Genomic DNA, 13563 nt, shown 5'->3' with positions numbered 1-13563 from the left:
CAAATTCGGGCATCTCCACTTTCGTATTGGCCAAGGATTGAGCTTTCGAAAGAGACATTGTTTATCGAAATCGGTTGACTGGTTCTCTTGTTATAATCAAAATACTATACATGTAAAATGCTATCTAATTGGCGGCTAGAAAAATTGGGGGCTAAGTTCGCATAGGTCACAATGACTCACAATGGAAACAAATTGTAAAATCTTAGAAAATAACCAGATATATACATTTTGTACATTCCACGAATTGCCGGTAACATTCGAAAAATAAAAAAGTCAATCACCTGATATTTAATGCGATAAATATGAATTCTTATCTATACATTCTCGAAACTGTCATGTAATATGGAATGTGTCAGATGAACATCTCAAAAATGATTAAGATAATATTGTATGTTGGATTTACGTTGTTTGTTAAATTTTTAATAACAATTCGTTTAAAACTAAGAATCTTCTACAGTGTGTCCCCGGATTGTGTCCCCGTAAGGTATAATTGACGATAAATTTTTGAATTCAAATTCCATCTTTTGCAATTAAAGTCTGGATGTCATAAAACGAAATATAACCAAGTTTTACGTCAAATGTCCTCAAAGTACCAAAGTTAACGCAAGAAGTTTGTTAACTGTTGCAGGTAAACTGGTCTTTCTAAGCAATGTACGACAAAAGTTGATGAAGATAAAATGTTTGTTGTGTTAAATTATAGCGATATGCCGAATTTTATTAATTTAGGATATAAAAGCAAAATGCAGATTTTTAAATCATAAGATTAACAAAACATTTTCGAACTAAACTAAATTAACATAAAAGCTTATTCAATGATACCGCCATCAACACTAACATAATTCAGCCCTTTTGCGACATTGTTTATAACTTTTTCTAATATGGTCCAACGGAATTTCTCTAATAACTGTTTCAATTTTTGTTTTAAACGGTCTAAATTGTTATTAAAATTTTCAGTGTACACTTTTTGTTTTACATAACCCCAAAAATAAAAATCCATAATAGATAAATCCGGATTTCTTGGCGGCCATGGTTGCGGACCATATCTAACAATCCATTTTTTTCTACCAAATAACGTATTTAAATAATTTATAATTAAAATGGTGGAATGTGGGCCGCAACCATCTTGTTGGAAATATAATTTATTGCGTTTTTCTAAATCCACGCCGTGAAGATAATTAAATAAACAATTTTCAAGTATTTCCAAATATCACAAAACAGCACACCACACATTCACTTTCTGGGAATACTGGTGTTTACAAGCTATGCGATAATGTGGATTAGTCTTTGACCAGAATCAACAATTTTGTGATGTAACCACTCCATTAGTGGTGAACGATGCTTCGTCCGAAAATATTGTGTTTTTTAAAAAAGTTCTGTCTTTTAAAATTTTGTACCCAAGCCACAAACAATAATCTAAACGTTTTGCTTCATGACCTAATTCGATAGTGTGGATAGTTTTGGTTTATACGGCAATATTTTATTTTCTCGATAAATTCTTTGTAAATGGGATTTACTTATACCGACATGAACTGCCCTTTTTTTTAACGACACCTTACCGTAATCCATTGCGTTTGTTACTGCAACAATCGACGACGCATCATGTTCATCTAAAAGCTTTTTTTCCTTCCTTTTATTTTTCACATTGCCCGTTTCCGTAAATTTTTTAATAACTCTCTTAATTGTTTTTTTATCTACTAAAAATCCAAATTTTTCCTCAAATTGCCTTAAAACTGCATTGTAACTAATGTTCCCCAGTCCATAGCACTGCACTATAAATATTTTATGTTGTAATGCAAACATGATCAATTAATATTTGACAATAGGTTAAAGCTAAGCTATCAAATGATAATTGTTAGTTCACTCAGATCTCTCTGTCTTCATTGTAAAACGAAATATTAAAAAAAATTTTCAAGAAAAAACTCATTTTTTTCTTTTATATGCTAAATTAATAAAATTCGGCATATCGCTATAATTTAACATAACAAACATTTTATCTTAATCAACTTTTGTGGTACATTGCTCACAAAGACCACTTTACCTGCACCGGTTAACAAACTTCTTGCGTTAACTTTGGTACTTTGAGGACATTTGACGTAAAACTTGGTTATATTTCGTTTTATGACATCCAGACTTTAATTGCAAAAGATGGAATTTGAATTCAAAAATTTATCGTCAATTATACCTTACGGGGACACAATCCGGGGACACACTGTATACAGAGTAATTCAAATTCGACCCCCACCATTGGGATCTCAGAAAGCATAAGAGATACAGAAATGGTTAAATTGGGGCAAAGTTGCGTATCTTAGAAATCATTTTTCAACTAAATTTTTGGATGTAGCCGTTTTAGTTTTTAAAATATGGCCGGAAAACAAAAAAATAACTTTTTCGTTTTTTGCCTGTAACTTCTTTATTTTTCGTTTTTTCGTGAATCTGAAAAAACATTCTTAAGCCAACTTTTTATGAAATATGTCATGACACAACTCGAGTTTAAATGGAAACACTTAGTGCACAAGTTACAGCCTCCTAATAAGATATTCGTATTTTTTAATAATTCAGTGTTTTTTAAAATGAAATACATTGTCTAACATATCATTCAAATCAGAATTAATTATCCTATTTTTTTATGTGAAAATCAAATATGGCGCTTATAAGAAAAAATAAACATGATGATAGTTTCACGAAAACGAAACGTGGGAGAAAATTTCTAGTTATGTCATGACATTTAAAAGTGTTTAATAATACATTTGTAGTGAACAAATGTATTTATTTAAATACATTTCGATCGTTTATAGAAAATATTTCTTAATACAAAAAATTTAGGTACGACGTCTATATTTAAGTAATAAGGCTATCTACTACCATTAATAATAAAAATAATATTAATAGTAAAAACATCTATTAATATTATATAGGGTGCCCATTATGTATGGAATATTGTATATATCTTGGCAAGTATCAACTTTATAAAAAAACATTTTATACAAAAGTTGGTTAGTATTTTATTTGCCATAATAAGACACCATTCAATTGTTTTTATTTCAGAAAACAAATGAGCAACGAATAACATTTAATTTTTTTTAATGGCAATGTACCCTTTCGTTAGGCTCATTTGATAGAGATTTTTTTTCTCTTTACGATGACGTAAAATTTTAGTACCCTTATACTAGAAAATTTTTGAAAAAAATGTAAAAACAGTTTATTAAGTTAATTTTGCCAATAACATGAATCTAGATATCCGAAATCTTATTTGTCCTAACAATTAAATGTAAGCTATTGAATGTGACAGAATCTTGTTTATTTAAATAAGTTGGTAGATCAAAACAGAAAAATGGTTCATTTAATAGAAACTGAACGCATAGAAATTTTAATTATGGTCGGTTATGGGGATCGCAAACGAACACAATTAGAAGTATGTGAAATTTTCAATGAACGTTATCCACATCGAGAACCAATCACTCAATCAGTAGTTAGCAAAACTTCGAAACGTTTTAGAGAAACTGGTAACGTTAAAGATCTATCAAAGACTGGTCCGCAGAGATCTGCAACAGATGAAGATAAAAAGATCGATATTCTCATAGAAATCGAAGAAAATCCAAACATTTCAACTCATCAGTTATGTTTAAACCATGCTCTAAGTAAAGGTTCAATACACAAAATATTACATGCAGAAAATTTACATCCGTACAAACCGACTTTATTGCAAGAATTATCCGAAGATGACTACGGTCGACGTGTTGAATTTTGTGAATTTATGATGGAGCGAATCCAAATTTTCTCAATAATATGGTTTTCTCTGACGAGGCTACGTTTTGTTTAAATGGTAATGTAAATAAGCAAAATTCTCGATATTGGGCCGCTAAAAATCCCCATTGGATGATTCAAAATCACACTCAAACACCACAGAAATTAAACGTATGGGTGGGAATTTGTGCAGATCACATAATTGGACCTTTCTTTATTCGAGGTACTCTAACTGGTCACCGTTATTTACAATTATTGCAACAGCAAATTATCCCAGCTTGCCAAGAAAACCTTGATGATCTTTGGTTTTAACAAGATGGGGCACCGCCCCACTATCATTTAGATGTACGTCGATATTTAGATACGGTATTTCCGGCCCATTGGATAGGCAGAAGAGGGTCTGTAGAGTGGTCACCCCGATCTCCGGATCTTACACCTTGCGATTTCTTCTTCTGGGGAAATTTAAAATCTAAAGTTTATGTAAACCGACCTCAAAATCTGACAGAATTAGAGCAACGAATAAAAGAGGAAGCTGCAGCTATTTCTCCCAGATCGCTAAGAAATTCTTTTCAAGCCTTTTATGATAGATTGGGCCACTGCCTTGCAGTTAATGGTGAACATTTTGAACATTTATTGTCGTGCAAACCATTTTAGTGCTAATTTCGTTTTGTCTTCAAAGTTTAATAATTTTCATTTACACTAATTTTTAGTTTATTTGTTTTATTTTGTATGTAGATTTAATTTACGGTAATAATTCCAGAGGTAGTTGACGATCTCGGATATCTAGATTAATGTTATTGGTAAAATTTTCTTAATAAACAATTTTTACATTTTATGCAAAAATTTTCTGATGTAAGGGTACAAAATTTTTTTACGTCATCATAAAGAGAAAAGAAATCTCTATCAAATAAGCCTAATAAAAGGGTACATTGCCATTTAAAAAAATTAAATGTTATTCGTTGCTCATTTGTTTTCTGAAATAAAAACAATTGAATGGTGTCTTATTATGGCAAATAAAATACTAACCAACTTTTGTATAAAATATTTTTTTATAAAGTTGATACTTGCCAAGATATATACAATATTCCATACATAATGGGCACCCTATAATGAAACTAATTTTATTAGGTATTGTATTTATCAGGTAAATTATGTATATCAAAGCCGGATATTTTGTAACTATCCGATATCCGGCCGGATTTAAAAAAATGGCGGTATAAGCCGGATACCGGATAGTTGCCGGATATCCGTTCCACCACTATAATGAACACTCCCTTCCCCATATTAATCTGTTATATCGAGATTTTATAGTATTTGTATTTAATGATAGGAAAAAATGTTAATTTTTATTATAATAGCCTTCTTCTTTAAAATAATTTTCCGTTTAAAATGTTAAATGGAAAAGTTTATGAGTTCGAGATATAATGAAGTTGATAATCGAAGCATGTAGTTTTCCTTTCATTCAATGGAAATTTCTAATTGTAACGATAAAAATGCTAAACGTTTATTTTTTTAACCTAATTTAAAAAAATTTACGGAATTTGTATCGAATTACTACGTTTTCAGCAATAAATGTAACAAGTAATGTTTAACATAGAAATAGCGCTGATTCATTAATTTAATAGATTAATCCTTTAATGTTATAAAAAAATTGTAATAAGCTATTTTAACCAAAGCATTAATTTAACTTAATCAATTTTATTATCAAAACATATGAATAAAATTAGAAAAGCAATCTGCTTAATAAATAAAAACTGATTGATTCTGGTCGTTAACATATGTAGCTAATAATCTCGAATTTAGATTTAATAAGTGACGAATTTCCTTTTTTTTTTAATTAATATAAATTAATAAATGTACGTCATTGATTAAAAAAAATAATATAACGTATGAATTAACGTAATAACTTTGGTGTTGTTATTAAAATATGTTTTTATTTTAGATAAAAAATTTTAAATATCGACACACCTCCGTTGCGGTTTACGCAACGTATTTCCTTATCGAAATAGAAAATTTATGACTTGAAACTTCATTATAAAAAGTATCCCCAGCAAAAAATAAAAGTACGAAAACACCAAACGATACGTAAAGAAATATTTGCGTTATCGCTAAAATTGTTGAGTACTTGGAAATTTCCATAACAACTACGATAGGTTTTTTTATTATTTCTTTTTTTTGAAATGTTAAAAGCATTTTTTTCCAGCGAAATTAAAGAATAATAAACAATAAAATATGTTCATATTTATTTATTAAGCATGCTTAAGAAGTTTTGTAAATTTTTATTATTTTAATTACAAATAAAAATTAATTTCCTTGAAGTGTGTGCGCATCTCAATTACTCTATCATTGGACTACACTCTATTTCTTAATTCAGAGGAGTGTTTACAAATTGAAGCGCCAAAAAGAAGGGTTGCTTGGTCAGTTTTAAGCAAAAATTACACTAGGAAAATTTGAGATGTTGCCGGCTGCCTAGAAACACTTCTCACAGTATGGCTAAACCCGAATGATTCTAGTTCTAGGTCTTGTGTTACTTCTAGTGATAGTACTAGAGCAAAATTAGAACTAACACTAGACCGAGAACTAGAAACATTCGAGTTTAGCCAATATATATACCTTTCTAGTTCTAGGTCTAGCGTTAGTTCTAGTTTTAGTTCAATAAAAATATGCAACATAGTGATATTTTATGCTAACTAGCGCTACCTACCACTTACCAGTCGTCTTAAGACAGGTACGGCTAAACGGAATGTTTCTAGTTCTACGTCTAGTGTTAGTTCTAGTGCTAGTATTAGCCTAGTTATATTTGTTATTCGCTAGATTATTATATATTTTTATCGAGCTATAACGGACACTGCCTTACTCGTATTAATGCGTTATATCGAGGTTTTAGTGTAATGTCAAACTATGTACAGTGTCTCACAAAAGTATTCGGAAAATCTTGTTTTCACCCAAAAAATGCAAAATTATATTATTATTTCGATTTTGAGATTAAAAGCATTCTTTTATTACAAATAAAGTCTCATATCTTAGACACAACAAAAATATGATATTAACCTAACTTATACATTAAACTGTTATGAATATAGTCACAAAAGTATTCGGAAATTTAAAACACAGTAGGCTATGTAGGTTTTTTTCTAAAATTCTACTACATTACACTACATTAGCAGACAAACACGCATTGCTGGAGGTTACCTATTCAATCTGAATGTAAAGTTTTGGTGAATCATTTTTGATTTAATTAAATACGGAGAATGGTATAAAAAATGGGAAGAAAATCAAAAGAGACCACGTTTGAGGAAAGAAAAATAATATTCAATCTGCGAAGGGAAGGTAAAACGTTGCAAGAGATATTAAACGCAACAAATAGAAGAGTGTCAGCTATCCATAGCATTTTGCAAAGGAATTCGCTTCAGTTGGGACAGCGATCGGGAAGGCCTGCAAAACTTAAGGCTCGTGATAAAGCTGTTATTATTAGAAAAATTAAGGAACAGCCACGTACTTCTGCGCCAGAAATTAATCGAAGTCTCGCCGAGTACAGTGGAATCCATGTCAGTGATGAAACTGTGCGACGAACTCTTAGAGCTGCTGGTTACAATGGACGTACTCCACGTATAAAGCCGCTTATAAGTGAGAAAAATTGGAGGAAGCGTTTGGAGTTTGCAAGAAAATACGTAAACTATGGGCACCGAGTTTTGGTCAAAAGTAATCTTTAGCGATGAAACCAAATTTAACATTTTTGGGCCAGATTGTGGTAATAAAGTTTGGCGAAAAGTGAATACCGAAATGCACCATAAAAATACAGTATGTTCGGTTAAACACGGGGGTGGTAATGTAATGTTGTGGGGCTGTATGAGTGCAAATGGCGTCGGAAACATGCAATTCATTACTGATAAAATGGATCACCGGCTCTACATCCAAATATTAAAACACAATTTGAACGCTAGCGCCAATAAACTCGGACTTTCGGGTCGTTACATCTTTCAACAAGACAACGACCCGAAACATATAGCCCAAAATACAAAACTTTGGATTTTGTACAACACCCCAAGTGTTTTAGGAACACCGCCTCAGTCCCCGGACCTTAATCCGATTGAGCACTTGTGGGCAGATTTGGAGCGTGCCATCCGAAAACATAGAATTACATCAAAAGATAGACTTAAAACAGCAATAGTCAAAGAATGGGAAAAAATATCAGCCGAGAGAACACGAAAACTAGTGTTTTCGATGCAGAACAGATTAAGAGAAGTTATTAAAATGAAAGGATATGCTACTCGATATTAATTAATAAAAAAAAAGTTTTACTGAACTAGTTTATTTTTTAACGAATACTTTTGCGACCTGATTCAACCTCATTATTTAGTTAAACTGCTATTTTTTTTGTATTTATGTTGAGAAAAAGTTTAGTTTTTACGTTTCAATAAAAGTTTATTCCACTATGAAATAATATTGATAAAGTTTTTGTTTTAAATGAAAACTAAAGAAAGTTGTTGTTACTCTCCTGTCCCATAAACTGATTCCCGAATACTTTTGCGAGGCACTGTATATTGACATGTTGCATTTTATGTAGGACAAAGTAAATAGTAGTCCGTCCTGGTTTTTATTATGTTTAAACAAATAAGTAATTAAAATCGTAACTACAGTTTACTTAAAATACTCTCTGGTTTTAAAACTCCCATCAAAAAATAGCTTTGAGAAATTACACTGTGTAAACGTGACTTTTCATTTTACTCCTCCGAGTTAAAAAATAGAGTATAAGCGATTTTATGGCGTGAAACAGCCATAATACTTATAATATTGGCCTGAATATCAGAATTGTCATCCTGTATATGATAACTTTATTCACGGCTGCTCTGAATAATATGGTGGTAATTTTTGAAAACATCCTTCTTCTCCCGGTCATCCTCTAACATACACTTTCCCTTGTAGGATGGATTTCAGAAAGCGATATTTGTATCTGATTTTCATAATATGTCCAAGATTTCCTCTCCTGATGGTGTTGATCAGCTCCAAAACCTTTTTCATTCGCTTTTAAAAATTCGTATAAAATTAATTTCTTGGAATATGAATATGAAAATTTCCCAAAGTGTTAATAAGAGTGTCCTCTTTCCAACGAACCATCACGTTTTGAAAAATAACTTTTAGTTTTTTGAGAAAACAATATTTGAATTTTCGATGTTGCAATTTTCATCGATAATTTTCAAAATTCGCTATAAAATTTATTTCTTGAAAGATCCTTGTGGCAATATCACCAATTTATTAATTAGAGTATCCTCTTTTTAATGCAACAAGCCGTTTTGAAAAATCGCTTTTAGTTTTCAAGAAATAAATTTTTGAAATGATCGACTATTTTTTCGAATGTTGCAATTTTCGCTGATTAAGTTTTAAAAATTCGTACAAAATCCATTTCTTGGAATATGAGTATGAAAATTTTCCAAAGTGTTAATAAGAGTGTCCTCTTTCCAATGAACCAACCCGTTTTGAAAAATAACTTTTAGTTTTTTGAGAAAACAATATTTGAATTTTCGATGTTGCAATTTTCATCGATAATTTTCAAAATTCGCTATAAAATTTATTTCTTGAAAGATCCTTGTGGCAATATCACCAATTTATTAATTAGAGTATCCTCTTTTTAATGCAACAAGCCGTTTTGAAAAATCGCTTTTAGTTTTCAAGAAATAAATTTTTGAAATGATCGACTATTTTTTCGAATGTTGCAATTTTCGCTGATTAAGTTTTAAAAATTCGTACAAAATCCATTTCTTGGAATATGAGTATGAAAATTTCCCAAAGTGTTAATAAGAGTGTCCTCTTTCCAATGAACCAACCCATTTTGAAAAATAACTTAGTTTTTGAGAAAACAATATTTGAATTTTCGATGTTGCAATTTTCATCAATAATTTTCAAAATTCGCTATAAAATTTATTTCTTGAAAGATCCTTGTGGCAATATCACCAATTATTAATTAGAGTATCCTCTTTTTAATGCAACAAGCCGTTTTGAAAAATCGCTTTTAGTTTTCAAGAAATAAATTTTTGAAATGATCGACTATTTTTTCGAATGTTGCAATTTTCGCTGATTAAGTTTTAAAAATTCGTACAAAATCTATTTCTTGGAATATGAGTATGAAAATTTCCCAAAGTGTTAATAAGAGTATCCTCTTTCCAATGAACCAACCCGTTTTGAAAAATAACTTTTAGTTTTTGAGAAAACAATATTTGAATTTTCGATGTTGCAATTTTCATCGATAATTTTCAAAATTCGCTATAAAATTTATTTCTTGAAAGATCCTTGTGGCAATATCACCAATTATTAATTAAAGTATCCTCTTTTTAATGCAACAAGCCGTTTTGAAAAATCGCTTTTAGTTTTCAAGAAATAAATTTTTGAAATGATCGTCTATTTTTTCGAATGTTGCAATTTTCGTTGATTAAGTTTTAAAAATTCGTACAAAATCCATTTCTTGGAATATGAGTATGAAAATTTCCCAAAGTGTTAATAAGAGTGTCCTCTTTCCAATGAACCAACCCGTTTTGAAAAATAACTGTTACTTTTTGAGAAAACAATATTTGAATTTTCGATGTTGCAATTTTCATCGATAATTTTCAAAATTCGCTACAAAATTTATTTCTTGAAAGATCCTTGTGGCAATATCACCAATTATTAATTAGAGTATCCTCTTTTTAATGCAACAAGCCGTTTTGAAAAATCGCTTTTAGTTTTCAAGAAATAAATTTTTGAAATGATCGACTATTTTTTCGAATGTTGCAATTTTCGCTGATTAAGTTTTAAAAATTCGTACAAAATCCATTTCTTGGAATATGAGTACAAAAATTTCCCAAAGTGTTAATAAGAGTGTCCTCTTTCCAACGAACCATCACGTTTTGAAAAATAACTTTTAGTTTTTGAGAAAACAATATTTCCTTTTGGAAATATCACCAATTATTAATTAAAGTATCCTCTTTTTAATGCAGCAAGAAAAATCGCTGAATGCACCAGAAATTATAACCATAATGGCCGAATAGATATGCCGGATAACCGGAAGGGGATGCCGAATATACCGTATCCGGCTTTTCGCAAAATCACTATCCGTTCCATCACTAGTCCATTATATGAACAATTTTTAACTTGCACTGTTTTTATGAATAATTTTAATGTATGTCGTTCCTTAAATACAAAAGGGCCACATTAAAAATAAATCTCAAAATCGTTTAATTGCAAAAATGTGATCCAAATGTCATGTTTCAAATTTTGGTATGCCTTTTTGTATAAAATGTAAATTTAGATTTATGGCCTTTTTGTATTTAATAAGCGATATGTCGCAGGCAAATGGTTATTTCAGATAGATAGCTTTTTCCTAGTCAGATACTGTCTGGCTAGGCAAAAAGTAGTTCGTTACAGTTTTATCTTTAAATGTCCAGGCAAATACTATTGGATCAGACAAATAGTATCTGTCTAAGCTTGTTTTAGGCAAACACCATGTTTTCGATACAACAATGCAATATTGAGTAGGTACTTGTTCCTATCGTTATCAACCTACTTTTCTTAAATTAAAGTCACTAATGAGTGTCAAACGAGTCTAATTATTTGCGTATCATTTTCAAAGAAAAGCATAATCATTTCATATACTTTTATTACGTTTAATAAAAATACAAATAAACGATTTATTTCTTGAAGACTTAAATACTAAATACTAAAATTTGTTTTGACAATTGTTGCTGGAATGGCATCTACTATTGCACATCATCTTATTTTTGAAACAAGTACACCTCATTTGCCTGAAAATATTTTAGCCATATGCTATTTGCCTAGGAAAGTAGAATTTAGACTGAAATAAATGGAATAAAACTATTTGCCTATGCAGATAGTATCTGACTAGGAAAAAGCTATTTACCTGAAACAACCATTTGCCTGCGACATATACAAATTCGTTACTTTTAGTTCAATAAAAATATACAACAATCTAATGCTGAATAACAACTAAAACTAGGACTAACACCAGTATTAGAACTAACACTACACCTAGAACTAGAAACATTCGGGGAATAACCCGAGATTATCTACGAACATGGAATAGAATAACTTCGTTATATTCGAAATTCGTTCTAAGGAGATCCGTTATATCGCGTTTTTACTGTATAATATATTAATTTAATATTTTTTCTTAATTCCTATGAATTTAAGAAATAAACTTCTTCCACATTTGTTCTTATTGCATCATAAAAAATTAGTTGTTGTTATTTATGTTGAAAGAGATGTTGTTGTTGCAAATAAGTACATATGTAGAAGTCAAGGTTTTGCAATCAATCCGTGTCGTACTAAAGTCCAGTGAACGGGAACTCATAACAACTTGGCAACTAACAAGACAACACCCACAGAAATCGACCAATCGCGAAAAGACCTCCGGAATATTCTCCGTTACCAACTCACAGTCACACCACTCTCTCACGCCAAAGGTTAATCGATTATAATTTTATCGTTAAAAATAAAATTTACAACATAAAGATCGGGAACAAAATGGACCAATAAAAAAAAATAACTCGATTTCTAATTATAGAAATTGATAAAATGTAAAATGTAAATGTAATTAATTACATTTTTTTTCGAGGATTTGTCTTTACACATAAAAATAATTGAGATAAAAAATTTGATATGAGTGGGCTCAAAGATCGAGGAATAATTGTAACGAACAAAACTTTGCGATACGATCTTATTGAAATATCAATAAAAAACGGCCAGTTTGAACGAGTTTAACGAATTCATTATATTCAAGTGAGTGTCGAAAAAAAAAAGAGATAAAACATGTGATCGATTTAGATCCAGTCCAAAGTATTCACCTTGACTTCCTTGTTGATAAAAACTACGCATTGGGCAAGCCTCCAAATTAACCCAAACAAGATTTGATACTAAATTTATGTATTTATAAAACAAAACATTAAAATCACCTTTGTTCTGTCTACAAATTGTTTGTCAATATTTATTCCGCAACTAACGAATATATGATCCAAAAATCTGTTAGGGTTGATTCATTCTGCCCAATATATTTATTAAGAAAAACGACGATCATCACGTTATGACTTCTCATGGTGAAGTCATAAAGTTACAGAAAAGTTTCCAATATAATAAATCATTGTCTAAAAGTTGGACACACTTTTATGGCCTACCACCATGTCTAAACATAAATATTTCCTCATTGAAGTTGAATGCTCGTTTCATTGCAGAAAGTAAAGCTAAAACGATAGAGATGGATAATAATAATACATAAATCACAGTTAGTTTTTAGGTGCCTCTGCCTATGTTTTACGTTGATAACATGCATCAATTCCAACTCACTCCAATACGACACATTCAACATGGAGTATCATATGCTCAAGCACTCGCTAATCAAATGATGTCAGCTAACACCCAACAACATGGCTAAGCCTGTGAGCCTGAAGAAATGATTACCAAACTCATGGAGCAAATATGTTAAACTTCGACCTTACTTACCATCATCACCAATCAACTTAATTCAACCCAAATATAAGATAACTTTTTAGAACTCCAGTGGCCTCCAACAACACTCTCGAGAGCTATTTCGTAATAACAAAAAGCAACACTATGTGATGTTCTTCAACGCATTGGGCAAGAAATTTTTTGCAGGAGGAGATCACAACGCAAGACACCCAACATGGGGTTCAAGATACAACACCAAAAGGAAGAGAATTAGTTAATACTATGAAAAGAAATAACCTGCAGCAAATATTTGATGGTGTACCAACATACTGGCCGACTGATATAAAAAATGCTGATGATATTGATTTCTGCATTATTAAATGATTC

Source organism: Onthophagus taurus, chromosome 7, assembly GCF_036711975.1.
Source record: "Onthophagus taurus isolate NC chromosome 7, IU_Otau_3.0, whole genome shotgun sequence".
NCBI classification, from domain to species: domain Eukaryota; kingdom Metazoa; phylum Arthropoda; class Insecta; order Coleoptera; family Scarabaeidae; genus Onthophagus; species Onthophagus taurus.
Note: the sequence above shows the minus strand (reverse complement) of the source record.